The sequence below is a fragment of the Triticum aestivum genome, chromosome 2D (assembly GCF_018294505.1).
Source record: "Triticum aestivum cultivar Chinese Spring chromosome 2D, IWGSC CS RefSeq v2.1, whole genome shotgun sequence".
Taxonomy (NCBI): Eukaryota; Viridiplantae; Streptophyta; class Magnoliopsida; order Poales; family Poaceae; genus Triticum; species Triticum aestivum.
This window is the reverse complement of record NC_057799.1, coordinates 494,216,859-494,243,691: the sequence shown is the minus strand read 5'-3', so window position 1 is coordinate 494,243,691 and position 26,833 is coordinate 494,216,859. Positions and strand designations below refer to the sequence as shown.

Here is a 26,833-nt window from a genome sequence, read left to right as displayed (position 1 = left end):
ATCAAGCCTTGCGTTAAGTGTGTCCTTCGTCTTCCCCTCCATGTTCAGAATTGTCCCAATGAGATTTTCACATATATTTTTCTCGATGTGCATGAAATCAAGATTATGTCTCAGCTTCAAATTCTCCAGTTCTGCTTGCAGCTCTTCCTTGGAGAATTTACCCGGCTCATCATTGCGTTCATGAAGACCAACAAATTCATTGTTTCTTCGCAAACGATGTCCCTTTGGAAGGAAACGATAATGCCCAATATAACCAATTTTGTTCCTTAGGTTGTACGAAAGAGGGTGTTTGTCACAATGAATACATGCAGCATAGCCTCTTGTGGTACACCCTGAAAGTGCGCTCAGAGGTGGGTAATCATGAATGCACCATAGAATTGCAGCATGAAGATCAAACATTTTTCCTTCACCAGCATCATATGTACACACACCGTTCCAAAGCTCAATTAAATCTTCTACAAGTGGTTGTAGAAAGACATCAAAGTGCTTGCCTGGTGATTTAGGACCTGGAATTAATAGAGCCACCATGAAATTTGACTGATCCATGCATGCCCAAGGTGGAAGGTTGTATGGCACAACAAATACAGGTCACATACTATAGTTTGTGTTAAAGTTTCCGAAAGGTTTGAACCCATCGGTGGCGATGCCAAGCCTGATGTTTCTGGCATCCTTAGCAAATTTCTTATATTTTTATCAAAGTGTTGCCACGCATCACCGTCAGCTGGATGACTCATTTCCTTCTCACCGGGCTCCCTATTTAGCTTGTGCCACTGTGCTTCTTCTGATGATTTTTTGGAAAGAAACATCCTCTTCAGCCTAGGCACCAATGGAAAATGTCTCAAAACTTTCTGTGGTATCTTCTTTCTAGCAGGGTCTTTCCACCTTGACATGCCACAAACTGGGCAATTGTCATGCTTGGCATATTGCTTTCTAAACAAAACAGAATTATTGATGCACACATGTATAGACTCATACCCAAGGCCTAATTCCTTTAGAAGATTCTTTGCTTCGGCATACGATTTTGGGAGTGTATTGGGTTAAGGGAATGCTTCAGCCAACAGCTTCAAAATATCAGTAAATGCACTATTTGTGATCCTATGGCATGACTTCAAATGAAGAAGCTTTACCACAAATGAGAACTTTCAAAACTTGGTACAACCATGATAAAGGTGCCTCTTTCCTCACATTCTCCAGAAAGGACTCATTCTCAGAAGGGTTTGCATCATTGTTACCATCTTCATTTTCATTTTCATTCTGATCTTGTTCTAGTGCTGTGCATAGGTCTCCAAACATCTCTTCAAATCGGTCATCAGCACAATTGTTACCATCCTCGGAGTCATGCACATCAACAGGATGTTCATAACATCTGCATTGAAGTCTTCTCCATGATATATCCAGCGGGTATATGTACTTTCCATGCCATTCGTCAATATGTGCTTGTTCACAATGGCCTGATGCCAGTATTTGTGATTAAGGCATTGTCTACATGGGCAGAGTATTTCTTCATCCTCGCTGAATTTTGCTTGAATGAAGTTCATACACTCTTTGACACCATCGATGTACTCCCGAGAGAACAGTGTGCCACAAATCCAACGTCTATCCATCTGCATTGCAGAAAAAAGACCAACTTAATCAAAGGTAAATAATCATTGAGGAAACATGTTTACTAGCATTTCCCAGGAAACATGCTGTGCAAAACATCAATTCCCTGCAAGATACATGACCTACAAAAACAACTTGCACACAGCAGAAAAAGCAAGTCCACTTATACTGTTACATAATGTACAAAATCACAACACAAACATATAGCAAAATTGACATGTTTATGAGTCTACTACCAGGTGCATCACTTGCATAACGTATAGAAAAATCACAACACAAACGTATAGCTAAATCGACATGTTTATGAGTCTACTACCAGGTGCATCACCTACAGGTTCAGAGGTCCAATACCAGGAACACACCGAACCACTGGAAATTGTTTTTTAATGGCACCACTTGAATCTGTAGTACCCAAAAAGACATTCAGCTCAACCAATTCAACTACAATGGAATAACAATACTAAGGATTAGAAATCTGTATGCTCAAGCATTCAAAAACAGAACAGATTCAATTCTTTTTGCCTGAGACGTACCTAGCTGCCGGCCGGCGTTGAGTCGGGGAACAACGGGGAGTGACTGCTGAAGAAATTGCGGGCGGTGGCTGGCTCGTACGCACAACAATGGTGGGCGGCCGTCGGCTCGTCGCCGCGGCAATGGGGGCCGGCGGCGACCAGCGAGGGGATCGATTGAGCGGGTGTTTTTTTTGTTTCGGCGGCTTGAAGAATACTATAAGATCTTTTTTTCTTAAGTCGTGTTTGACTAATGCAACTGACATGTGGGTCAAACAAGGCGAGGCACGCCACATCAGCGGTAATCCATGACGGTATGTCTATTCTATATAAAATAAATACTAAGCCCGATTCGGCCCCGTTGTTCAATCCTTAACGATTTGTGTGACAGTTCCTGCACGGCCGTCATCGAGTTGTAGCCCTTCGTAGGCCCATCCGCGGCTTGCTAACCGGTGACGTTTTCCATGACTGTGTGCGAAGGGCCGTCATAGTCTGTGATAGAATCCCAGACTGTCATCAGAAATCCGTCACAGATAAGCAGGTTTCTTGTAGTGTTTTCATCTTATAATTTTTTTGAGCCAACTTTTCATGAAAAAACGATTTAAGGTTTGGATGACTCACAAGCAGTATACAACAAGTATGATACCTTCAGAGTCTTCAGAGCAAAATCTGAGACATGAAAATTAGTGAGGGCTTCCTCAGTTGGACATAAAAAAGGTACCTCACAAGAATGTGTACCAAATAATGTACTTACTGACCTATACCATAATTCCCATGTACTAATTTCTTCATATCAAGTAGTAGCAGTCATGTGGAAACTTCTTTTCACTTGGCAAACATGGAAAGTGTTTATAATCATGAAAGGTCAGAAAAGTGAGGACATCGTTTGTCTATTTTCAAATCTTACCGCTCCAGCTGTGGGTAAACTTAACCCTTATAATTGCAGATCATACATCAATTCGTTTCACATAATTTCCGTATCCCAATACAGTTGATTTGAAATGAATTAGTGAAAATTATGCGCAATTTGGAAGAACAAAATACAGTATGACTGATGGTCAAGGGAAGGAAACTAGAGAAACCATACCTTTGATCCTTGAACTGCATCAAACTGTCAACTCATGTTCCTCTAAAGATTCAACGTCGACGAGCCATCACTCCCAATACTTCGATATGCAAAGTAGCTTCAGAGGAACGAGGGGCGCTTAGGGCCTGTTTGGCAGCTCTCCAGCTGCCAGCTTCTCCAACTCCGTGGCTAGAGCCGAGCCAAACGGGGCAACTCCAAGAAGCTGAGAAGGAGAAGCTGGCAGCCCACCTGCGTGTAATTTTGCTGGAGTTGAGGAGCTGGACTTTTCCATCTCTCCAAAATCAGGGAAGCTGGAGTTCATACAAATTACAAGCCCCTTGCCACCGCCAAGTGAAGGCTAGCATACCGGTTCGCTATCTAATTCCCTCCCGGTCCCTTTCTGCGCTTGAGCTCGTTACCATTCCTTCAGCTAGCAGCCCAACAACTGCTGTCCACTGGGCCACAAAGCAATAAATGGGCTTGAGCTGGAAAAGACGCACAAGAGTTGGAAGCTGCCGTGACGAACGAAACACAACTTCCAGTTATTTGTACGCAGGGTTGGGAGCTGGCTGTTGGCTGAGGATTTGAGGAGTTGGTGGCCGTGGGACGTTACCAAACAGGCCCTTAATCTTCTATGGCGGACAACCACCCCAGGTAGAATAAAGGGGCGGGATGGGGATCCCTGCCTACGTACAGGAGAGGGAGGAGAAGAAAAGATACGGCAGTCACATGGGCGATTTGAGCGGCGGCACACAATAGAAGACGGCGAACGGAGGAGAAGATGATGGGTACAGAATTCAGGTGCACTTCAAGGTCCGTTTCGCAAATTTACCCTCAGCCTCTCTCATATCTGCATCTCGTCCGTAGCTTTTAAATCTAATGGTCTAGAACCTTGTGGTGCACCTGGTGCATGAGTTGACCCGTTTCACTGGATATGTTCTGGGCGGTGGCGACGCACCAACCTAAATCGTCAGGTCAATCGCCACCAGGACGAGAGAAAAAAATGTTTGTTTCACATGAACAATTCATTCGTGCCTTTGATTGTAAAGCTAGCTCTAAAAAACCCAATAAATGGGTATGAAGAGGAAGGTGAGCTGTTAAATGCTAGTATATACCAAATCTATCTCTTTATAGTGGTAGAGATATAGTAACATTTAACTATCCACCTACTCCACAATTATCTCACCTACCCAGTCTTTTTTCTAGCTCACCAACCCCCTATCACAATCTTAATGCACACGGACAGTCTTGATAACCCAAATTCCAATTTCAAAACAAACCCTCCTGCTATAGAGTTGCAGTTGCAGGCAGTCATTCCCTCTCGCAATCTCGCTCATACTGTACTAACGAGACGCCCACGCCCACCTGCGCGACGCGAGCCGAATCTCGACGCCGTCGCTGCATCGCCTGCGGATTCCGCAGTGGTGGTGGGATCCTTGCGAGGGAGGAGCAGGAGAACCGGAGGAGGAGATGTGGCGGCTGAGGATCGCGGAGGGCGGGGACGAGCCGTGGGTTTTGAATTTCGGCCGAAAAAAACGGATTTCGGCCGAATTTCGGCCATCTCGGCCTGGGGCGAAATCTATCCTTGGCCGAAATTGGTCAAATTTGACAAATTTTGGTCGAATTTGAGTCAATATTCAGTCAACTTTTGGTCAAATTTCTGCCGAAATTATTGAAAATGGCCGAAATTCGGCCATCTCAGCCTCGGGCAAAAAAAATCTCAAACCGAAAATCAAAACACAGGCCGTGGCTGCGCACGACCAACGGCTACTTGGGCCGCCAGGTGTGGGAGTTCGACGCCGCCGTGGAGCCCGACCCCGAGGAGGTCGACGCCGTTGAGGCCGCGCGCCAGGGGTTCGTCGCGCGGAGGCACCAGCTCAAGCACAGCGCCGACCTCGTCATGCGAAACCAGGTAATGGTTCCCGGCTGTCCTGGTTCGTCGCCGATGCCCTGATGCGTCTCCTTGCCTTGCCTGGCTGGCGCGAGCTGCGTGTTAGTCGATCAATCCATCGATCAGTGGCAATGTGGCATCATGCGTTCGACTGGAACAAGCGGTAGTAGCATCACTTTGGCAGATTCTAGAGGAGGTCCCGTCTCCCGTGAACCAGCCCTTAACCACCATTGCTTTCAATTAGCGATGGGTGAACTGAACTTGTGATATTGTGGGATTATGGCTAGTTTATTTTAATGATCGGTACGGTGTGTGAGCCGGGATAGGCTCTCACTGGTTGCAGAGCTTCAGCCTTCATCTGTCAGATTAGCAGATGGCTGCAAAATTGTGGCATTATTCTTCTTCCGTTACTGTTGTGTGTTAAAACGTGCGCAGTGCTTCAATTCCATCTTTCAAACCATAGTTTACCATCAGTCCATCACACAGCACACGTTTGTCAAGCGTGCGATGCTTGATGACTTGATGTCAACGTGTTCTTCTTTTACTAATTTATCCTACTTCCATGTCAAATTCACTGAGCCCCTGAAAAATGGTTACAAAGTTGAGCACTGAGGGTTTTTTGCATGATACGTACTGTTACTGACCAAACACATGCATCGAAATCTTCTTTACCATGGCATATTATCTCCAATCACTTAAAATGTTTATTCTCTTGTATACTGCAGTTTGCTAAAGCAAATCCTCTTGAGCTGGACCTTCCTGCTGTCAAGCTGGAAGAGCATGAAGATGTTACTGAGGAAGTTGTATCTACTACTTTGAAAAGGGCCATCAGTCGCCTTTCTACTCTCCAGGCACATGATGGACACTGGCCGGGGGATTATGGTGGTCCAATGTTCCTTATGCCAGGCTTGGTACTTCCTTGAACATAACAGTAAAATGTCAAACTTGCTTGCTTTATTTGGAGAGATTTTTTACGGTGCATCATACTACCTATGAAACCGAGTAGTATTGAATCATCTCAACCGTTGATTAGCGGGGTAGTTTTGTCTTTTTTTTTCTTAATTAGTAAAATTCCACGCGGTGTCGGTGACCATCCTCCTGAGGCCTAGTCGTTGCCATCGCCGGTCATCAACGCGCATGTCCAACAATCGATCAGAAGAGCTAGCCTCCATGCCATTAAGTTGGAGATCCAAGTCGCCGGCCGGGCATCGAATCAACCAGCAGGCCGCGGAGCCGCCGCTGTAGCGTCCTGAGTAGTGGCGCCGTCGTCGCATTTGTGCCTGCTTCGCTTGCGTGCAGCGGCCGCAGGCGCCGCTTAATCACCGAAAAAACAATCAGCTAATCATCGACATACTAGTGCCTGCTTCGCTTGCGTGCAGCGGCCGCAGCCGCCTCTTGATTGCGGGAAAACAATCAGCTAATCATCGACGTACTAGTGCCTCATGACACTGATCAATCAACTTTTGTGCATGGTTATTTCCTTGGCAAAAATACCGTCCGGCAAGGATCCGCCGGAAAGTATTGAGACGGACCCCCGAGAAGAAAACACACGGATTTCTCAATGCGTGTAGAGTTTTGGTATTTACTTTGTAAGTCTTCCAATTTTACCCCTTAAACAAAATATACTACTCATTCTTTCTAGTAGTATCAGTGGATCTAGTCCATTAAATGACTTGAAATGGACGGCTCATATTATTTTGATGTACCGTAAAAGGTCTTTATTTGGATACACATTGCTCAACCGCATTCTGTGTCTAATCTTGTCATATGCTTTATAGGAAATTGTCTTACTTGTCTCGTATTTGTGTGTAAGCACGAATATGGATTCTTTCTAAAATGGAAACTGTGACAGGAATATCATCTTTGGATTATGTGGAAACATATTTTCCACGTTTCTTGTCCTAAATGAAAGCTACTCATTGTCTTTTCCCCTTCAGATTATAACCTTGTATGTGACTGGAGCACTGAACACTGTCTTATCATCAGAACATCAGATTGAGATCCGCCGGTATCTCTATAATCATCAGGCAAGGTTTCAGTTCTAAATTTTGTCACCCATAATTTGGGTAAAAATTACACTTTTTTTTTTACTGGAAGCATAGAACGGAGATGGAGGCTGGGGTTTGCACATTGAGGGACCAAGCACCATGTTTGGTTCAGCCTTGACCTATGTCAGTTTGAGATTGCTTGGAGAGCGAACAGATAGTGGATATGGAGCTATGGAGAAAGGTCGAAATTGGATTCTAGACCATGGAGGAGCAACGTTTGTAACATCATGGGGAAAATTTCGGCTCTCGGTAGGGAATTAACATTTCTTTGTTTGTTTCTTAGTCGATTCCTTCTTTGGTGGGATTGAATTAATCTAACTCCCCAACTATTTAAGGTACTTGGTGTATTTGATTGGTCTGGTAACAACCCAGTGCCACCAGAAGCATGGTTGCTACCATATTGCCTGCCATTTCATCCAGGTTCTGGTTTCTTTCTTTAATCATCCATAACTTTACACAATGTTATACTTCCTCCGTCCCAAAATAAGTGTCTCAGATTTGTCTAGATATGGATGTATCTAGACTTAGTTTTTCTATATACATCCATATCTAAACATATTTACGACACTCATTTTGGGACAGAAGGAGTGTATGCTACCACTCAGATGACAAACATTGCCAAGTGTGTACTCTTTTACAAGTGTCCAGGGCATAAAATATTTGAGATACAAGTTTGCCCTGGCCGCTGACTTTAATGAAACAATGACATAGTTTATATGCTATGGGTTCATATAGAATTTGCATTAAATATTAAACAATAGATAGCAAACAAGCTCAGAGTAGTGGTTGTGATGCTTTAGACCTCCAGGCCCTGGGTTGGCCTCCCCATAAGAGCGAATTTCAGGTCTCCTTAAAAAGGTCACTTGCTGGCTCCCCTGGTTGGCATGAGTCGAACCAACCTGTGTGGTGGGAGGGCCCTCATGTATGGGGCTAGGCCTCAAACCACATGGGGCGGACTCCCCATTTGGGTGTGGGCAGCTTTGATGAGCTTTCTAGGTCGGGCTCCGTTTGAGCTTTTCTTATTGAGAATACCGTGGGGGAAGTCTTTCCCCTACTGGCCCAGTTTTTTTTATTAAACAATAGATATTTCGACCCTCTGTCTTACAGGTGTGAGCATCGGCGCATGATTTTGTCCTATGTTAACTTACCACATAGAGTTCGATTGTATCTTTAGTACCATGACTTGTTTGTATGTTCTAATTGCCATTAATCTCACACAATAAAATTCTTCATCCATATATCAATTTTACTTCATTTAATGGCCAACAATCAACTTTAATTACTGCATATTAATCTGCATTCTTTTCTAGGTTGCTATGTTGTTCCTTGCTGATAGCTATTACGCTTTACAACACCTTGCAGGGCGAATGTGGTGTCACTGTCGAATGGTGTATTTGCCAATGTGTTACATTTATGGAAAGAGATTTGTCGGACAAGTTACGCCACTTGTTTTGGAATTGAGAAAGGAACTTTACAAAGGCCCCTATAATGAGATTGATTGGGACAAGACTCGCAATCAATGTGCTAAGGTTCATTAACTTTTATGCTTAATCTTACCTATTGGTATTAGTATATGGGATAAACTGTGGCACAAGTTCGTTGCATGATGTGCCACAGAGCACAGATTTTTTTCCATTAGTTTTCAAGTTGATCTTGGCCAAGGTGGTCGTCGCTTCTAGTTCTTGAGAAGTCCCACTGCCAAAAATAGTATGCTGAGTTGCTGAAATAGCCTCATTTTAACCGTGTCTGTGTTAAAAACACAGTTTCAGAAGTACATCTAGGGATGGATTGTTTACTTATTTATTATCTGTGGTCAATTATAGCTTTGACTCATACTCAGAAGATATAAACTGCCAAGAATCTTGGAGAGGTTTCCTAGCATGCATGTATTCCCATGCTTAGAAGTCTCCGTGGGCACAGCTTGGTGCAGGAAATATTAGTTCAGTCAAAATGTAAGTAGATTGATGAGGTCGAGTGATCCAGATCTGTAATGCCAAATACCATCATGGGACATCTTTGACACAAATTTGTGTCAAAGTCCTTCTGTTCACATGAGCTTCTAATTAACAGGTGATAGATGCTATTTGAAAAGTTGTCAGTCTTGAAGCTTATATAAGCTTTCATACAATAATATTTATCTCGCTTTGTTTGTGAGATGTCCATTTAGTTCTGTCTGGAGTTCTTATATGACTGCACTGCAGGAAGACTTGTACTATCCGCATCCATTCGTTCAAGATATCTTATGGGCCACTCTCCATAAATTTGTTGAACCACTTATGATGCATTGGCCTGCGAGCAAACTGAGGGAGAAAGCTTTGGAAACTGCCATGAAGCACATTCACTATGAAGATGAGAACACTCGATACATTTGCATTGGTCCTGTAAACAAGGTTCGTTGGGGAGTGACACGTTCAATCTTGACAAAAGGAAAGGAGTCATTTTCTTTTCTCTGTTCCTTGCTTCTGATATAAAAAACTTTGTTACACAACAAGGCCATTCTCTTGCAACTTCAATATACATTTATTTATGTCTCATGTTTGCGGTGCTTTGTAGCATGCAGTTTTCACTGCCCTTCTTTTTTCCACCTTACTTGCTCTGTGGACTAAAAATATTTCCGCTATAGCTTTCGGTTAAATTAAAGTTGCAACAGAATGTTTCATGAATTGTTAATTTTGCCATCACTGCTTGTACCATAATTACATATTGTCAGCTCTAGCGTCCAATTGGTAAAAGAATCATTTTGCTGTGCCATGAGGACTGCTGAATAGTGCTGAACATGCGAACTATTGCCCTTTATTTAGTTTCATTTTTCTCCAATAATCTCGAAATGTTATCTTTTTTTCATCTTGATATCTTGAGTTCCTCGGTCATGTTGAACTACATTGTGTTTCTGGCTTTCTGCTTGTCACTTTTTGTGGAGTTACTTCTTCTCCACTTCATGTTGCTTTACTGGAGAAAGGATCTGTATATTTGTGGAGTTATTCTCTTTAGTTCAAGAAAATGAACTAACTTTTTCAAAATGATGATGTCATTGGAAAAGTTAGTTCATTTTGTTGAACTAAAAAGAGTAAAGGGTACCCTCATCCTGACCCGCTTCCATCTCTAGCTGATTTGATTTCATGTTTGTAGGTTGCAAACTGGTATAGAATTGTAGATCTATCTTACTATATTTATGCAATATTTGTTAATTGGTTCTTTAAACATGATTGAACTTATAGCTGAAAGAAATTCTTTGCAGGTAATGAATATGCTTGCGTGCTGGATTGAAGATCAGAACTCAGAGGCATTCAAACTCCATATTCCACGAGTCTATGATTACTTGTGGATTGCTGAAGATGGCATGAAGATGCAGGTATCTACTATTTCTTCTATGGGCCATTTCTTTTCACATCTTTTTCTTACCATTCTATGGATTTTCCAGTAACAAACTTATTAATGTATATACTTGAGTGATCATTTATGGAACTGACAAACTGTTTCCCTGTGCTCGGTTACCCCTTACTTTTGCTTTATTTATTCAGTCTTCCGAATGATAACCGAGCAGCAGGTTGGTTTGTTAGTATCTCCAGTGAAGGGGACGGCCAACTGGGCTTGGTTCCAGGCCTCACCATTTTGGGATGCCTCCCTGAGAAACTTGTTTTTTCGATCCCTACCTTGAAAAACTTAACGTTGTCGAGAAAAATAATTATTTAAAATATTTAGCATATCATAAGTTTTGAGAAGTTTGCAGAACTAACATACCTTTTGCTTTGGTAACAAGAGACTTAACGTCTGTCCGTGTAGGGTTATAATGGCAGCCAACTTTGGGACACAGCTTTCACTGTTCAAGCCATTGTAGCTACCAATCTTATTGAAGAGTTTGGGCCCACCCTTAAACTAGCACATGAATACATTAAGAATTCACAGGTACATGCTCCTTTTTTTATCAACTATAGGTGAATATTTGGCCAATTTCCGTACTTATAAATGGCAATTTTTGTATGGAAGGTTCTTGATGACTCTCCTGGAGAGCAGAAAGACTGGTACCGGCACATATCTAAAGGCGCATGGTCATACTCTACGGCTGATCAGTTGGCCTATATCGGACTGCACTGCAGAAGGACTAAAGGTGAATTTTGTCCAAACATTACTTATAAGGGTTATTCTAACTCAATATTTCGCTCCCGTTTGGTAGTGAATCGGTTTCTCAAGGAAACATTTTCTAGTTTTTGAAAAACTAAGAAACCCTTTTTCTGGTCTTTGGTTACAAATTAAGAAATGTTCCTAATTCTATCTTAAGAAATTGTTTTTGATTGGTGTGATTTCTTGGTTTCTCTCTAGAAACTGGAACCATAATGTGACATCTTGGCTTAATAGGAATGATAGGCTACTCATATCAACAAGGTGCACCTTCTTTTCCGGAAGCCCATCTCCAAAGAACTTCAAAGTTAAGCATGTTTGGCTTGGAGCAATTTGAGGATGGGTGACCGACTGGAAAGTTGATCCCAGGTGCGCACGAGGGAGGACAAAGTGCGCAGAAAAAATTAGTGTTGGTCTGTGGGGTCAGTCTAGATTCCACCAGGCCTAATGGTCAAGGACCGGTGGCTATGGCCGGAGCGTTACACATAAACCTCGCAAACATGCCTGAGAGGAAAACCAAAACTGTATACAAGCAAAATAAAAAAATAACTTCAAACGAAAGCTATACCGAAATAGGGGAGGAGGAAAAGGTATAGAAGAGAATCGAGCGAAGACAACAAAAAACAGGTTTCAGACTTTGTTTGATTCTATTAGTTTGCATGAGGAGATAATCACCTAATCCTCTTTTCCATGCCTGAAAATTAGGTTATCTATTTCCAAAAATACATATTTCTTTGCTTCCACATTTTCCATGCTGCAATATGAAGACTTCCATGAAGAACGAGAGCTGCTTGTCCCTTATAGCTGTTTGCATCATGCTAAAAGAGTTAATCCTGAAGTCACTCAAGAAAATCCTGAAGTAGTTTTAATACTTTTGCTGTTTTTTCCGATAAAGGTAATATATTAATATCAAGTAGATACTAATTATACCCAGCCTTTGCAATAATGTAATGTCAAGAGCTGAGTCTAGACATTAAGGATGCACACAGCCAAAAAAACAAAAAAGAAAGAAAAAAGGCCATGTCGAGATAGAAAACACCTTGTAGCAGGAACATCCACCACCAATGGCAACATGTGGACTTCGAAAAGGTTCTCCAAAGATGATGCCTCCGTGAAGAGAACAGTGCACTAGCGCCGTCGTCGCCCAATCTTGAGTTTTCACCCCGGAGAAAGACAGCGCAATCTCAGAACCAAACCAGGACAATTCTCCCCCTAAACCTTGTGTGACAACTTTGAGTTGATTTGGACCATTCCAATTCCTACACGAAGCTCCTGGAATGGAACTCGCCCTAGTTCCTTTTGTAGGATGTCTATGACCTGGTCCTTGGTGCCGAAAAATTCAACATTGATGCTTGTACAATACCTTCTTGAGGCATAGAACTTGCCTTCTTCTTCGGCGACGACGAATCTGGGAGCCTAAATCACATATACCACATCCTTGAGCATGCCGTTGAGGAACGCTGGCTTAAGTTCATGTGATGGATGGACCACCCCTCCTAGGCAGCCAGGCGAGCAGCAGTCGCACGCATCTCGTTCGAGATGCGTGCCGGGCGCGAGCACTTAGTCAAAGTCAATGCCAGACTGCTGCATGTATCCCTTGGCGACGTGGCATGCTTTTTGCTTGATCACCGCGCCCACCTCTTTCTTCTTCAGCTTGAAGACCCAGTTCAGCCCAATCAGCCGATTGGTCAACGAGCTCCCAAGTGCGATTCTTCTCGATTGAGTTTATCTCCTCACTCGATGCCAACCAAGCATCATCGTAGGATTCCTTCGCGTAGAGATTAGCTCGCCAGCACATGCCAAGTGAAGTTTGCTGTCGTCCAACATTCGCGGTGCATGGCCTGTACGAGTTGCATCTCCTAGAATGTTGTTGACGATAGCGGACTAGCGTGTTGGCGCGGTGCGCGTCGAGATAGTCTTCATCATTCAGCGGTGCCTACACAAACTCTGGTGCTGCTGTAGGTGAAGGGGCGTTGAGAGGTATCAAAGGTTGGGGCGTAGGGGATGCTACCGTACCGATAGGAGGTGGAGATCCCCGCAGGTACCTCTTCGTTCACTGCCTATGTGATGATGAATTCGCAGGTTGGAGCAGCAATTGCCGGCTTCTGCCGCCCAATCCCAGTTGGCGCCTTCGTCGAAGATGGCGTCACGGGTCAAATGCACACGCACGCATGGTAACCCTTGATGTTGTCGTCATAGACGATGAAGACCATGGCAGTGATGTGGTCATTGAGGTTCTGTAGGTTAGGGCGCACGTCATTCAAGTACACCACACCTGAAGGAGCAAACGTAGTGAGTCGCCGGCTTGCGGCCGTGCCAAGCCTCAAAGGGTGTCTTCCCGGTAGGACTCTTTGTGGGTGCACGGTTGAGAAGGTACACCACCGCGTTTACTTCCTCCCCCCATAACTCAGCTGGAAGACAATACTGCTTGAGCATGAAGTGGCGACCACGTATGGTTTCGGAGCTTTACAATCCCATTTTTTAGGGTGAGTATAGCACGGAGAAGTGCCGCTGGACTCCACTCTCTTCGCAGTAGCGTGCGAACTCTGCCGAGGTGAATTTGTCATCATTGTCTGTGCGGAAGACGTGCAACTATTGCCTAGACATGTTTTCTACGGCCGCCTTGATCTACATGGTGGTAGCTAATGTGTCGCTCTTTGTGGCTAGGAGAATCACCCACAGGAAGCTAGTGGTATTGTTAACCAACAATAGAAAGAAGCGCTGCCCTCCTGGTGTCACCGGCATGATAGTGCTGCAAATGTCATTGTGGACAAGGTCGACGTGATCATTGGCACGGAAGTTCGCTTGTTTGGGGAAGGACGAACAGCAACGATGCTTAATAGTGATGCAAACGTCATATAACTATCCAACGTGCTCTAGCTCTAGCAAGCCATAGACTGTGTCCTGGCGCGCCCTGTGGCGCAGCGCCTCGAAGTTCAGGCGGCCGAAGTGGTCATGCCAAAGCCATGCATCGCCATTGTGGTGAGCAGGTAGATTAAACGAGCCAAGCGGAGGTGCATCATGTACAGGCGATTGACGCCTCGACTGATCGAGCCATGAGGCAGCGCTGTTGATCCTAGATGAAAAGCAGCCCATCCTCGATTAGCACCTTGGAGCTGCTCTCGTCCAGTTGCTCGACGGAGATGATAGAGTTCTTCAAGCACGGGATGTAGTACACCCCGGTGAGCGCCTTGTGTTCTCCCTGCATCGCCCCGCACCCTTAGATGCTGACAATTGATCCATCTCTAAACCAGACAGACCCGTGATAAGTCAAGCTCAGAGAAGATGTCTGCTCGGCCCATCATGTGGTTTGTCGCACCGATGTTGAGGTACCAACCCTCCAGGCGTTGGGCATCATCGGTGGTCCAAGGAACACCCGAGCATCGGTCGTCGAGGTGAACTTGGCTTTGCGAAGGCTTTGGCGTGATGGAGAGCGCACAATCTTGTGCCATGATCAGCGTAGGGCGTGATGGAGAGCATACAATCCTATGCCATGAGCAGAGTAGGCACTGTGGACGTCGTCTTTCTCCTTGGCCAGATTGACCTACTCACGCTTGGGCTGGCGGCAGTCCTTGGCCCAGTTGCTATAGTGGCCACAATTTAGGCACCATCCTTCAAATTGTTGCCTCCACCGCCTCCCTTGTTCCTTGGTTGATAGCCATAGCCACCGCTCTTGGTGGCCTTAGGACCTCCTTCCTTGTCCTGATGCTCCTTGCAGCGTGCAAGCCACTGCTCCTTTGCGAGCCGCAACATGCCATGCCTCAGTGCAGACCGATCCTTTGTCACCTTTAATCCTCCAACCACCTCTTCGATGGACTGCGTCGAGAGGTTGAGAAGAGTCTCGATAGCTATAGCAATCTGCGTGTATTTGGAAGGAACAACATGCAGAAATTTCCCTACTACTTTTGACTCGATCGTTTCTCCGAGCGTGCCAATAGGCGATAGGGTGATGAGATGAGAGTGAGAGGCGCGACTGAGAGGCGCAGCGCGAAGTCATCGATGGTTTCTTGTCGCAGAACAAGATCAACTTGAACTCCTTCAGCTGCTGCGCCTCGGCCTTCTGGACATAATCGCCACTGACGCCCATCACCTTTATCGTTGTTGATGTATAATGTGCTGCCTAGTCTCTTCCATTAGATCGGTCTTTTGGTTGCATTGGCTAGAGCATGCATTTCTACATGGTATCGGAGCCAAGAGGTCTTGAGTTCAAGACCCGGCTGGCGCAATTAAATTGCAGCCCATTTTCGGTCCACGTTTAGGCCTGAGGGAGCCACACGTGAGGGGGAGTGTTGACGTATAATGTGCTGCCTAGTCTCTTCCATCAGATCGGTCGCCTTGATAGCAAGCTTTGGCATCATGTCCACAGGTACAGCATGGAGGATGGCCTCCAGTGCCATGCGAGTCTTCTTGGAAGTCTGCATTGCCGAGCTCCACCACGTCCCATAGGCCACGAGCCTTTAGCATGACTTTCATGAGCAGGCTCATGTCGCCATAGTTCATCCGCGTGAGCGCCGGGTACTTGGCCAACCCACCAACCTACTTGATCACCCGCTTGACTCGCACCTCACAGCCATCGACGTCTCGGTGCAAACCACGGAGCGGATGCGGTGATATGGAGCGACGCGGTTGCGCCTTAGAGACTCATGGACGGACCTCTTAGTGGAACAAGCATGTCTCCAGGAGCATTGGCACATGCTCTGAATACCAAATGTTAGAAAAACACACAGGCTGACGCTCTGCACAAACGGTGGATATTGGGGCTGCTTGAGCTAGAGCTTGCTGGTGTTCTACTCCTCTATTTATAGGAAAGGATTACAAGGCAGAAGCGCTAGTGGCTTGTTTGCTAAGCTAAAGACTTGATTTAGACTTGGGACTTGCATCCTAAGGAAACTTTTTACATCACAAGGGGAAGCTATTAGGAAGCTTACACAAGGTTTATGCTAACATAGCTCTCTCAGGTTGAAGTGTGTTCTTTGGCATTCATGTGCTGGTATGCTTGAATATAGGCCTAAGCACACCATAATGATTATTTGCTTATATATTTTCATTGTTGCCTTTTCTTTTACCTGCAGGCCTCATTATTGTTAGCGAAGATTTCTCCACAAGTTGTAGGAGATCCTCTGGAAGATAATAGGCTTTATGATGCTCTCAATTGTTTGATGTCTTATATGGTAGGCATCTTTTTTTTCTTCGAAAAGGGGGATCTCCCCGGCCTCTGCATCAGAATGATGCATACGGCCATCTTATTACCGAAATAAAAGGTTCCAACAAGGTTCCAAAGTCTCCGACTGAAAAGTAGTGAAAAGACAGCTCACACAGAGCTAAAGAGGCTGGACACACAGACTAGCCAAGATAAGACGCCACAACCGGCTGGCTAAAGATAGAAAGGTAAACTAATTGCCTATCCTATTACATGACCGTCATCCAAACCGGTTGAAGATATCCCGAGCTACCATCTCCCAGCGGATAGATCCAGTAACCAAATGCTCCCTGGCCTCCATCGGAGTGAGTAGCGACCATGAACGGATCACGGCCGTGGCTCGGAAAATAACCTGCAAAAAGTGAATACGTGATGTTCTGTTAAAAACCAAATCATTCCTGCAAGTCCAGATAGTCCACAACAAAGCGCAAACTCCAACACGAATATGTCTCGCTAATTCAGGCTCAATCCCAGTGAGTCATGTCCCAAATAACGTAGTGACAGAATTCGGTGGAGTAATATTAAAAGCAATGTGAACCGTCCGCCAAAGTACTCTGGCTAACGGGCAATCAAAAAAGAGATGTTTGATCGTCTAGTCCCGATCACAGAAGCTACACCTCGTAGGTCCTGTCCAATTACGCTTAATCAAGTTATCCTTGGTTAAAATAACCTGTTTATGGACAAACCACATAAACACTTTTATTTTCAAAGGAACTTTGACAGCCCAAACATGCTTGGAGGTAGGAATGGAGCTTGAATTAATTACATCAATATACATTGATTTAACTATGAATACTCCAGACCTAGTCAGTTTCCAGCATAATTCATCGGGTTGTTGAGAAAGCTGGACATCCATTAGTCTCCGAACTAGACGAAGCCAATCTTCCCAACGATTGCCCATTAACGACCGTCTGAATTGAATATTAAGGGGGATGGATTGAAACACCGTAGCAACGAACACCTCACGTCGTTGAACAATGCGATATAAAGACGGATATTGAATGGCCAAAGGTGTCTCGCCGAGCCAAGTATCCTCCCAGAAGTGCGTACTAGCGCCGTTGCCAATAACAACCTTTGTCCTATTAAACAGAGATTGTTTGACTTTCATCAGGCCTTTCCAGAAAGGCGAGTCAGTTGGCCTGACTGTGACCTGGGACAAGGACTTTGTCTGTAGGTACTTGCTGCGAAGGATTTGGGCCCACATGGCATCAGTCTCAAAAGAAAGCTTCCACAGCCACTTGCTAAGAAGGCATATGTTCTTAACTTCAAGATTCTCAATACCAAGACCCCCTTGGTCTTTCGGCCGACAGATGATATCCCATTTTGCAAGTCTGTATTTTCTTTTGAGATCATCACCTTGCCAAAAGAAACGCGATCGATAAAAGTCCAGTCTTTTCCTAACACCAACTGGGACTTGAAAGAACGATAAGAGAAACATAGGCATACTCGTGAGCACCGAATTAATCAGAATTAATCGGCCTCCATATGACATGAGCTTGCCCTTCCAGCAACTCAGTTTCTTCTCAAACCGGTCTTCGATGCATTTCCATTCTCTATTGGTCAGCTTTCTATGGTGGATTGGAATACCTAGGTACGAGAAAGGTAAATCCCCCAAGTCGCACCCAAACAATTGCCGATAAGCCTCCTGTTCGTCTTTGGCTCTACCAAAGCAGAACAGCTCGCTCTTATGAAAGTTAATCTTTAACCCGGTCAATTGTTCGAAAAGGCATAGCACCAGCTTCATATTTCTCGCCTTGGCTAGGTCATGCTCCATAAAGATGATTGTATCATCAGCGTACTGAAGGATGGATACACCTCCATCAACCAGATGAGGTACCAAGCCACCCACTTGACCATTCTCCTTAGCCCTTCCTATCAAGATGGCTAACATATCAACCACAATGTTAAACAAGATAGGGGACATCGGGTCTCCTTGTCTTAGGCCTTTATGTGTCTGGAAATAATGACCAATATCGTCATTCACTTTAATTCCCACACTACCTTTTTGCGTAAATGATTCAACCTGGCGTCGCCAGACTTCATCAAAACCTTTCATACGCAATGCCTGTTGGAGAAATGGCCATTTAACCTTATCGTACGCTTTCTCGAAATCCACCTTAAAAATGACACCATCTAACTTCTTAGAATGGATTTCATGGAGCGTTTCATGAAGGACAACCACCCCTTCAAGGATGTTTCTGTCCGGCATGAAAGCAGTTTGGGAGTGCTGCACCACAGAATGCGCAATCTGTGTGAGCCTATTAGTCCCGACCTTGGTGAATATTTTAAAACTAACATTGAGAAGGCAGATCGGCCTGAACTGCTCAATTCTCACAGCATCCGTCTTCTTAGGAAGCAGTGTGATAGTTCCAAAATTCAAGTGAAATAATTGAAGCTGTCCAGAGAACAGATCATGAAACATAGGTAGCAAATCCCCCTTAATAATATGCCAGCACTTCTTGTAGAACTCCACCGGAAATCCATCCGGCCCGGGAGCCTTATTATTTTTCAACTGTGCTATAGCATCAAACACCTCCTTCTCCGAAAACGGGGCAACCAGAATATCATTTTCAGCAGCCGAAAGTTGAGGCACATCCTCAGTTCTGGACTCATCGAGAGATACACAATTATCCTCCGGAGGTCCAAATAACTGCCTATAATACTCGGTTATATATGTTTTTAGGTTATCCTGTCCTACAATAGTGCCCTCATCTTGTTCAAGTTGGAATATTCTCTTCTTTCTGTGCTTACCATTAGCAATCAGATGAAAGAATTGAGTATTCGCGTCCCCTTGGACCACTTTGCGAACCTTAGCCCGCAAAGCCCACTTCAATTCTTCTTCGCGAAGGAGTTCTTTCAACCTCTTCTCTGCTTTAGCTTTAACCTGGAGCTCAGCAGGCATCAAAATCGTGGATTCGGCCTTAACGTCCAGATTCTGTATAAGAGAGAGGAGCCTGTCCTTTTCAATCTTATATACCCCACTAAGGTGCTTAGCCCAACCCCGTAAGAAGCTTCGCAAACTCCTAATCTTATTTTGCCAATGCTCAACCGCGGTCCTACCGCCTACACCCTTCGCCCATTCACTAGCGATCAGGTCTAGGAACCCTTCGCGTTCGAACCAGGCCATCTCAAAAGAAAAGGTGTTTTTGTTTCCCACGTGGTTCGGCTCCCCTGAGTCAACGAACAGGGGTGTGTGATCGGAAAAACCCCGTGAAAGAGCTTGAAACGTCACAAGCGGGAACTTCTGCCCCACTCCACACTCGCCAGAACGCGATCAAGCTTCTCGTAAGTCGGGTTGGGCAAAGAGTTAGCCCAGGTAAACTTTCTACCAGAAAGCTCTATCTCCCTCAGATCCAAGCTTTCAATAATAGTATTGAACATGAACGACCACCTGCCGTCAAAGTTATCATTATTCTTCTCCTCTCTCCTCCTAATGATGTTGAAATCACCCCCAACTAAGATTGGAAGCTGTTCGGACCCACAAATCCGAACAAGATCCGCCAAAAAATCCGGTTTAAGCTCGGGCTGTGCGGCACCATAAACTGCCACCAACGCCCAGTTGAAACCATCAACCTTAGACCTGACTCGAAACTTAACCGCGAAGTCACCCATCACTACACTCCGGATTTCAAGCGAATCGCATCTCACACCCAGCAAGATACCACCCGATCTTCCTCGCGGAGGGAGGCAATGCCAATCAAAATCAACACCACCCGCAAGAGAGGAAAGGAACTGGGGCGCGAAGTTGTCTCTACCAGTTTCCGATAGAGCAATAAAATCTAACCGATGCTCCAGAGAAGCCTCAGCAAGAAACCTTCTTTTAGCCAAGTCTTTCAGACCTCTGCTATTCCAAAAGATTCCTTTCATCACTCATCATGAAATTTTTTAGTCGTCCGAATCCTAGCACTCCTACGAACTGCAGAAGCGGGGTAAATTTTCCGTTTCCACTTACGCTTGGGTTTACTAAGTCCTGACTCCCGATCCTCATAACCGGGCTCAGCGGAACAAACAACTGCATTCTCTATGGGCATATCATCGTCCTCAGACTCATGATTGGATGGTGCTAGATCCACACACATATTATCGAGCACTCTAACCCCTAATGCATCAATCTCATTGTCATTCATGGGTGTAACCGCTGCAAGATTACGAATAGTTTCTAAGGCACGCTCCACCTCCAAATCTAACAAATCATTCACCAAATTGGAAATCTCACTATCTGTAGCCCCGAGTGAAACTCCTAATTGGTTTGCATTATTTATAATTTCCTCATTAGAAAAATGCAATAAAGAATTCGATATGTTGACGGACATACCAGTAGAGATCGCAGCATCATGAAGCTTGGCTGCCCTCATAGCGCACCTCTGCTGCATATCATCAACCTCCGGAAGCTCCTGAATGCGGGCACTCATCCGCCTCCCCGTCGAGGCTGGGTCCGGGATCTCGCCAAAAGCAACGACCTCTTCCCTAGTAACCCCTCGCGCTGACCGCGAAGGGTCAACCAAGGAAACCGGAGGAGGCGATTGCGGGCTCCCATGCCCCTCGGACAAGTGCCCCAAGCCGAGACCCATAGCAACGGGTACGCCGGGAGGATGCTCGGACCTCCTGACCGCCGACGAGGAAGGAGGAGTCAGGGCCGCCTGCCCCATACCCCCCTCCCCCAACGCCACCAAAGGCGCGGGCGCCGCCACAGGCGAAGGAGATGCGGTCCTCCTGACCGCCAGCGAGGAAAGAGGAGTCAGGGCCGCCTGCCCCAGATCCCCCTCCCCCGACGCCACCGAAGGCGCGGGCGCCGCCGCCACACCCGAAAGAGAGAGAGCCGAGGCCGCCTGCCTCGGGCCTCCTCTCCCAGCACCTGCCGGTCCCGTCATGACCAGCGATGCCGATGGCGGAGAAGTGAAGGGGGAAGTGGGAGTCAAAGCCGATGGTAGGCATCTTTGGACTTTCTTTTTTATAGAGAGGACCCGGATTTCATTCCTTACTAGCAACGTAATGCATCTTTGGACTTTTTGTCAATTGTAGATTTGTAGCTACTGAATTAGTTTTTCCCGGCAGAATGGTAACTGTGAGATTAAAAACTTCAGTTACATACATCATGGAAATATTCACTGAGCCCTATAGATAATAGTACTGGGATAATAAAGCTTTTCATATTTTCCATAACAGCAGTTAGGTAAATGCAAATAGGTTACCTCTGTTTTTAAGTTTCTTCATGCCTTTAAGACAAGGGCTGCTAACGTAGCAAAATGTCATGGAAAATGACGGCTATGTATGTTCATCTTCTGTTGATTATTGAAATGGTCACAGAATGTCGAATATGGTAGTTGTCTCCTTGAAATGGCAGCAACACACTTATATTCGGTATGGATGAAATCAAGTTTTCGTTGCCAGCAGTTTCTGTTTGATTTCACCATTTCTTCTATTTATATATGTTTGAAATATCTGATGCATATTCATTATAAAAAAAATTGTTAACCTTCACAGAATGATAATGGCGGTTTTGCATCATATGAACTCACAAGGGCTTATACGTGGCTGGAGGTGAGCCGTGAACTCTTTTCAGGACCCTTGTTTACTTGTTTGTCATGTCTAAGCACGGCAGTGCTGTAAATCAATTTTTGATGTGCTAGCATCAAAACTGGGGAGTTACCCTTCTCTTTTGTACTTTTCGAAGTAATTGGTACCGTAGAATGCCGAAGGCCAAGTCCATCAGGTTGCTTGTAAACTTCTTAATTATTCAAGTTGAATTGAATACAAATTTCCTTGTCACTTCAGTTAGATTCTTGCAAAGTTCAAAAATAGAACTAAACAATATTCATTTAAGCTCCAACTCATTTATCTAATGTTGAATATGTTACTTCCATACTGAGACACTTCATTGAAATCATCCAGATTATTAATCCCTCTGAGACCTTTGGGGACATTGTGACTGATTACCCGTCAGATACAATATCTCTTCAATCATCAATCCTTAGTGCTAATTGTCATGTGTGAAACAAACTGAATAATGCAACACTCAATTGGCAGGTATGTTGAATGTACATCAGCAGCAATCCAAGCTTTGACATTATTCAGAAAGTTCTACCCTGGGCACCTCAGGAAAGAGGTGGACAACTGTATCAGCAAAGCTGCTAATTTCATTGAGTCTATTCAAAAAAGTGACGGTTCATGGTTAGTATTTGGGCATTAAACATGCTTTTTATAATACGGTGCATCCAGATAGTTACAGGTAAAAAAAGGTCTACTTTAGCTGATTTGGAGCTGCTCAAGGAAAGTGCCAACGGAACGTTCCAACCTTGTCGTTTGGCTTGGTTGGTTTTGCTGATTTTGCAGTCTAATTAGTTGGTCGTATCAGTTTTAAGACTTTTATATTATTTATCCTTATTCACATATTGAGTTGGTCCTCCTGTACTGTTCTGAAAAAAGAATACCACTACTAAATGCATATAATTAACATCGATGTTCTCTATTTTTCTCCAACAGGTATGGTTCTTGGGCTGTTTGTTTCACCTACGGCACTTGGTTTGGAGTGAAGGGATTAACTGCTGTTGGTAGGACATTCAAGAATAGTCCTGCAATCAGAAAGGCTTGTGAATTTCTGCTGTCAAAAGAGCTTCCTTCCGGTGGTTGGGGAGAAAGCTATCTATCATCTCAAGACCAGGTAATTTTTACAAGTTTCTTCAAAAAAGCCGCCACCTCCCCACTACCAGTATCATGGTTATATTTATGGTCTTTTTTGCTGCATTGTGTGCTACAGTCAAGGTTTCATAGTATTATCTGTATTGGGATTTGATATTCCTAATTTATGTACTGATACAGTGAAAACTAAGTTCAGGGAGGAACTCTTTATATTCTGTCCGTGCACATTCCAGAATGTTACATTATTTATCTTAAGTGTTCTCTGTCCGTTCTTCCCCGCTTTCACCTGACAGAAATGTTGATCAGCTAGTGGCCAAATCCCACTGGATACCATTGTGGCAGGGAAGATAAGTTTATTTCTTGCTTAACCAACTGGCACTGACAAACCAATCTCACTGGAAAAAGGCTAATCAATCCAGATCTTTGGAAGGGAAATAAACTAACCAACTCTCTTTTCTCCTGGTTCTTGGCCTATCTGGTACTCCCTCCGTTTCACAATACTTGCCTTCCCTTTATCAAAATATAGATGTATCTAGACATGTTTTAGTATATAGGTACATCCATTTTTGGACAAATGGAAGTCAAGTATTTTGGAACGGAGGGAGTACTACTTTGGCGCATCAGGCAAGCCAGCCGTGTGTCACTGCTTTGTCCTGGATCCTTGTGGCCCTGGTGATGCCTTTTGTATGGAATGCACAGCATGACCTCTCTCGTCTCTCCCCTTCTTTTTAAATAGCTCGTCCTCGACCTTAATTTGTGAGCACCACTGCACTAACCATCTTCTGGCTTATATTCAATCAGGTTTACACCAATCTTGAAGGAAAACGTGCTCATGCAGTGAACACTAGTTGGGCCATGCTGGCCCTAATTGATGCTGGACAGGTCTCCTTTGTTTCTATGATTTGCTTTATGGGCTCTGGCACTTTGATACAATGTGCTCGTTCATAATGTACTAAAATCTTGTTGGTACAGGCTGCAAGAGATCCATCGCCTCTACATCGAGCAGCCAAGGTTTTGATCAACTTGCAATCAGTGGATGGAGAATTTCCTCAGCAAGTAAGTTGCAGTTTTTCCAAAGAATAAAATTAGTTCATTCTTCCATACAATATTCTCCTTTTAAGTTCCTAAAAAAAATCTCTTTTTAACGTTTACCCTTAAAACGAAATCAAAATATATGTATGAATATTCAGGCATACACTATATATTCCTGAGAAAGAAAAAAATCAGTCTTAGACTCTTAGTACTGATTGATGGATTGTAATCTACTCCCTCCGTCCCACAATATAAGAGCGTTTTTTGCACTGCGTTTTTGTAAAAAACGCAGTGCAAAAAACGCTCTTATATTGTGGGACGGAGGGAGTACTTTTTTTCTGGATCTCTTTCTCGGTTGCACGTCCCACCCTGTTGTCAGTTTGTCACTGCCCAGTGCCCCTAGGTATTTCTCTTATGCACGCCTCGGCAGCGTATCCACGTTGCCCACCACTGCTTCTTAGAGGCCACGGATCTGAGGTCGTGGGGGACCTGCGAGGTGAAATCCTAGAATTAACTGTGTGGAATCATCCACCACAGAGCTACCTCACTAAATGTAGCCTAGTGAGCTCCATTTCACTGTGTTGGGCCCTTGCATGTGCATGAGTGCATCTCATGCGTGTGGCCTCCTTGTGGGCGCTGGAGCTCCGATGAGATCTATCCACACCTAGTCTTGTGAAGCCAAGGTTGGTACATTGATGGCATCAACATGGGCACCGGGGTACATCGCCTGGCCAGCCATGGTGTGGCCGACGGGGGCGGCATCCGCGGATGGTGTAACCTTCTTGAAGGCTTCATTGCGGCGTTCACCCTCCCTCCGTCTTGCTCCGGGTGAAAACTTGATCTACGGGTCGGGCGGTGGCCGCCATCTAAGGTCATTACCTTCTTGGAGGCGCCGCCTTGGAGACCTGGCTTCGTCGTGGGGTACCCGACACTGTGTATCTTACCTTGGGTGTGTGTTGTGTGTGGTGGTGGTGTGTGTTTGTATCAGTTTCGAAGTTGTTATGCGGTGATGGCTTTATCTATAAAGCGGGGGAAACCCTTTTTCGATAAAAAATTTCTTTCAACTGGTTTTGGATGAAGCGCTCCTTTAAAACCAAGTTCTTAGATGAAGCACTCCTTTTAAACCAAGTTCGAGTTACATCAATACTAACTTGTAATTCATGATTATCTACCATGCACTTTAGTTAATAATCAAGTTCTAGATGTTGAATAACTTTTTGTGTGCATTACACAGGAGATAATAGGAGTGTTCAACAAAAACTGCACCATCAGTAACTCCCAGTACAGGAATATCTTTCCAATTTGGGCTCTGGGAGAGTACCGGTGCCGAGTCTTGGCCCCTGGCAATTACTCCCTCCGTTCCTAAATATAAGTCTTTCTAGAGATTTCAACAAGTGACTACATACGGAGTAAAATGAGTGAATCTACACTCTAAAATATGTCTACATACATCCGTATGTGGTAGTTCATTTGAAATATCTAAAAAGACTTATATTTAGGAACGGAGGGAGTAGTACTGGAGCACCAACTGGACAGCACCGCAAGGATTTGGCTGCACCCCAGTTGGGTACGCTTGAAGAGGAGGCTTGGATAAATATTGTGAATCTACTTGTAGCTCTTTGTTCAGGTGCTGGTCTCGTAGTTTCTAATAATGTACTCCCTCCGTTCTGATTTACTCGTCGTGGGTTTAGTGAGTAAATCAGAACGGAGGGAGTATCTAGATTAATGACAATTAATTCAGTTTTAAGCTGTCTTGCATGACATCTTGTTTCGCACATGAGCAATACTAGCAAACATGTCCATGTGTTGCAACAAAGATAAATAATGCTCAAGATCCTCCACAGATGCACACCCTTTATTTTAATATGATGAGCAATGGATCAGCTGTGGGTAGGTTCTTTTCGGGTGCGAGTTTGAAATATGAGATATTGTTCTGAGTCAACTTATAGTTCCGCTTATTAGTTCATACTAAGATTTCAAAGTAAAATAGAAAAACATAATTATAACAATTTTAGACTTGAATGCAAGAGTTTTTTTTAATAAAAGAAATATAAATAACACTATCAATAAATTTAAAGTAACAACAACGTCAAGCGGATTAACCTGAATTAACAGTGGCATCAAGACACCTCTATTTGTTTGTGTTAGATAAGATTAATTAGGATTGTTATCTTGTCGAGACCTTCTCCCCTTCCAATGGCCGCATGATGTAAATACCCTCGCGAACTATTCCTACAACTGCACATTAGCGGCCTTTTGTTCCCACACTCAAGGTGTTTAATTAGAACATCATCCACATGCATTGTGTTCCTTTAATTATGTCATTTACTTAATTCATCCTTAATTTTCATTAGCCAACACAACCACCATATATGGAATGGCATTCCTTTAATTATGCCATCTAATTACTCCACCTTTATTTTATGGAAAACATTTGTTTTCAATCGAATGAAGTGTAAACCGCTCACTTTGTGCGCCACGAGTCCCGATAGAGTGTTAGGACCGGCTTTTCGGGATTATTAATTTTCCAGAAAATGGCCCTTGTGCTCACCAGCCCCAGGATTACTGTTAGCTGATGAGGCACCAACTTGATACAGAAATTTCAAGCAAAGAACAACATGTGTAGTACAAGACCAAAGTGGCCTATGAGTACAACAATTGGTTTCTAGTGGTTGAAGGCGGAAGCGGTTTGTGGTTCATCTGCGTCTATGGGACTCCATTTCCCAC

The 26,833-nt window shown here is 44.3% G+C and overlaps 1 pseudogene; it reads left to right on the top strand.

Annotated features, from left to right (window-relative positions):
- The first annotated feature begins 4,647 nt into the window (after nt 1–4,647).
- LOC123049697 (cycloartenol synthase-like) lies at nt 4,648–25,544 on the top strand (annotated as a pseudogene).
- The last annotated feature ends 1,289 nt before the right edge of the window (nt 25,545–26,833 follow it).